The sequence below is a fragment of the Crassostrea angulata genome, unplaced genomic scaffold (assembly GCF_025612915.1).
Source record: "Crassostrea angulata isolate pt1a10 unplaced genomic scaffold, ASM2561291v2 HiC_scaffold_136, whole genome shotgun sequence".
In the NCBI taxonomy this organism is placed as follows: Eukaryota; Metazoa; Mollusca; class Bivalvia; order Ostreida; family Ostreidae; genus Magallana; species Magallana angulata.
Window position 1 is genome coordinate 29,941 of NW_026441691.1, and position 4,270 is coordinate 34,210.

Genomic DNA, 4,270 nt, shown 5'->3' on the forward strand with positions numbered 1-4,270 from the left:
TCTTTCAAGTATTTTTTCATAATCTGGGTTTCAATACTTTTTCTGTTTGTTGGATAAGAACCAAGTATTCCGTTTTCTCTCTCAAAACTGAACAACCAAAACGAGTAGATTGGACCAAAGTCAAACAAACAATCTAACAAATGACCATGCAAATGCATATTTGGTGTTACAAAATCAACTCCATAAAGTTGTTCAAACTTTTTACAAAAACTAACCAATAATCCATCAGCTGCTTTTACATTTCCTAATGAAATGTATCTAGAACACAACCGTCTACATGCTAATACATATTTTCTCCAGCATTCTAAATGTTCATCGGGTATGACATCTTTTAAAGCATAAACTGAGAACAGTAGAGTCCAATTTTTCCACTGATCAGCATTAAATGATCCATAAGAGGATGAAAACTTTTTAGGTAATTTGCCAATATCAGATGGACAGAAAATTTTCTCTATCTTCTCTTGAATTACTAAAAAATCACTATCTTTTAAGATCATTTTAGTTTTCCATACACTTATCATATGTTTAGCAGTCCCAAGGAAAAGATTGTGCATTGGGTCAATCGGTGTCATCCTTATTGGGTCAAAATAGTCTAAATCTAGCAGACATGACACTCTTACTCCATGCTTCTTTTCTAGGTTTTCTTTTTCAGATTTTAAAGAACATTTAGAAATTTTCCCACAAACTTCCCTGTGATGAAAATTTGTTCTTAGAGGCCAAGTCCTTCTGTCAAAACCACCAAATATCTTTTCTCCTAACACACCTGGAAACTTTTTTTCACATTTGTTACAGCCTAAGTTAGCCATGTGACCATAAAACCCACATAATTTCCTGCTTGCAGGAACATCACATCCTACACAAAGGAGAGCCAATCTGAACTTTTTAGTTTGGTTTTTGGATTTCCTAGATTTAATATGAAAACCATTATGCCAAGCATCATTTAGTTCGTCCACTAAAGGTTGAAGAAATGTATTTGTTGGTGGTTCTTTCTTCATATCAGGTATTATACCAATTAACATAATGTTTTCCCTTTTAAATCTTTCCTTTCTTGGTAAATTTAAAACTGATAAGTAAATAGCTCCTACAGAGTAATTGGTATGCTTAAAGGGCTGAAACCAGTCTACATTCAGCATTAAACCATAATTTCCTTCCTCTGTAAAAAAAATTGTATTTTCTTCCATTGAAATCTTTCCAGATATTTCCATCATAAACATCATGAAGAATATTTTGTTGGGTTTGTCTAGATCTCCACCTTTCACATTTATCCTCAAAATCTTCACGATTTACAAAAGTTTCAAGTGATGACTTTAATGATTTGTAACAATATGTTTTGAATGGTACAAATTTTGAAGCACCTGTTTCTCCTACATCTTTAAGTAAAGGTTCTTTACATGTTTTACGCATGTATGCAAGTCTATGGTTTGGAAAGCACATATGATTACAGAGTTTTGATTGTTGTCTACCTTCAACACTTAAAAAACAATCATTCAAGTCATACAATGTAAAACACTTTCTACATACAACATACTTTGAAAATTGTGACTTGCTGTTGGCTAAAAATTTTGACATTGTGTATAAATTCTGTGGGAAAATTTTTACTATTGTTTGAAGTGCTGCTGAAAAATTACTTAAAAAATTAAATACAGTTGAAAATAGTTTTAATAATGCTTCAACAGCTGAGTCTGACACATTGTATACCGATTGCCACAGTACTAAAAATGTACATACAACTCGTGGTAAAACATTAATGGATTCTGACTCGGATACCACAGCTTTTTTCGACTCTTCAACATCTAGATCTGTATCCATTGAAATGTCAATCTCATCAGAATCAGAATCACTGGTTTCTAAAATTTCACTTCCATTCTCAAAGTCTATGTCAAAAAATGTTTCAGCATCTTCCTCACTAATATTACAAAAGGTTTTGTGTTCAATATATTTTTTTTTGGAGTCATAGTTTTTATACACAACTTCTTCCTCATCTGAGAAAAGGGGAGATTCTTGATGAGCATCATCATCATCTGTATTGCTATCAGAACTTGTACATACATTGGAAGAAGAAAGATTGATCTTATCATTGCCACAGTTTTCCATATGTCGCCGAAAATGTCGGTCGGAAAACTCTTATTTACATGCTGTACAAAACTTTCGTGGTCGCTTTGCTGCAGATGCCATATTGTAACACATATACAGGCAAGCAAGAAAACAAATTAATTTTGCACAAAAAAAAGATGTCTTGTATTAAAAAATTCCCAAAAATATCAAAGACAAATCCATAACATTCACATACATATTTAAACTGATGTTCACAACACACGAATGGAAGAAGCTCCTGATCACCAAATTGCTGAAATTACTTGACTGTTTTTTCATCTCCATTAGCGACTACCCTTTGAAATCTGTAAACACTAAAAAAAATTTTTATATATTCTGTAACATGTTCTGTATGAAGTAAAGAGATATTGTGGCAAATTCATTTTTTATTTACTGAATATTATGAAAACATAATTATATATAGTTCTTGTAAATACTTATATTTAAAATGATAATTGCTAATGAAAGAGATATACGTTTATACATTGTATAGAGTCAACACCTAATGATCTTTACATTTTTAGTTGCGTTACTTGCTTCTTTATAAAATATAAAGCATATAAAGCAAGTTAATGCCTAATTCTTTTCATAATTTGTTAAATTACAAAATATCCTTGGGGTTCAAGAAGAAACACATTTAACTAAAAAAATATGAATAAAAATGTGTTTATATGGTGGGTCACCTCTCCATATCTGCCTGGCTATAGGATAATTTCAAATGAAAACACCTCTCCACGGCAAAGAGGCATGAGGATCTCCAATGTTTACTTAAATGAACTGAATTTTTTTAATAACACTGTTTAATGTAGATAATTAGAAATTTGAGGGTCACCTCTCCATATCTGCCTGGCTATAGGATAATTTCAAATGAAAACACCTCTCCACGGCAAAGAGGCATGAGGATCTCCAATGTTTACTTAAATGAACTGAATTTTTTAATAACACTGTTTAATGTAGATAATTAGAAATTTGAGGGTCACCTCTCCATATCTGCCTGGCTATAGGATAATTTCAAATGAAAACACCTTTCCAAGGCAAACAAGCATGAGGATCTCCAATTTTTAGCTTAGTAATTTTTTCTACCACTATACTAGAACCTGTACTCTTTGAATTGGGATATTTTTGTTGACGATTTGCTATTTTGAGGAAAGTAATTCAACAAATACATGACTTACTGCATGTTAAAGAAAAACTCAGTTTTATACATGTACATATTACTGGTTTTCATTTGCACATCACATGTGTTATCATAAAATGATATCGTGATTGACATGCATCAGCCTTAATAACTTCACAGCATGGTTACAGTTTGGAACAGGGGTATAAATATGATGTAATATTCAGTAATAATCATTAAATTCAGTTAAAGTATTTTCATACCTGAAGAGGGTGTATTATTACATTTTCATAGAATTCTCTCTTTGATCAATAGCTGCAACTCGTTTTTTCAACACTGAATATTCCATAAAACGCACATACAATGGATCTGAGGTGAATGTTATAAAATGTTGATTATCTTTTGGTTTCACTGATGATGATGATGATGATGATGATGGTGTTGATGGTGATGATTGTTGTGTTGATGATGATGATGATGAAGACAACCAAGAAATTAATGTTTTGTCTGGACAGGATGAAGCATTGCAGAGGCAAATGTGGTTTTTTTCTATACTTGCTTTCTTATGCAGTTTCTTCTTTTGTCTGTTTTCTTTCCTTTTCCTTTTTCTAAATTTCCTTTTGCTTTCTAAACTATGTTTACCCATCTTTTCCTTTGAAATAAAAATGTTTTACAAAGAAATTAATATACATCAGTTGATATAATTATACTGTTTACATGTATAATATATATATACACATTGCTTTCCATTCACAATAATTCATAGGACTCTCATTTTTTTTATCTGCAAAACCCAAGTACAAAATTCTGCAGGATTAAGTGATATTTACCGGTACATGTACATCCACTAAGTATCATTCCCTATAAATGTATATTTCTTACAAAATTGATTGTAATTTATAGCTCCGTAGAAGGGAACTACCACCAAGTATGATTCCCTATATATTTTCTTACAAAATTGATTGCAATTTTTAGCTCTGTAGAAACTGACAGGACTGAAATCTACTGTACACAACCCATATCTGATTGGTCTAAAGCTTCTGCAACCATGGACTGCAC

At 31.7% G+C, this 4,270-nt stretch overlaps 1 pseudogene; it reads right to left on the reverse strand.

Moving 5' to 3' along the window:
- Window positions 1-558: 558 nt before the first annotated feature.
- On the reverse strand, window positions 559-3,689 carry LOC128169458 (uncharacterized; annotated as a pseudogene).
- Between the last annotated feature and the right edge of the window lie 581 nt (window positions 3,690-4,270).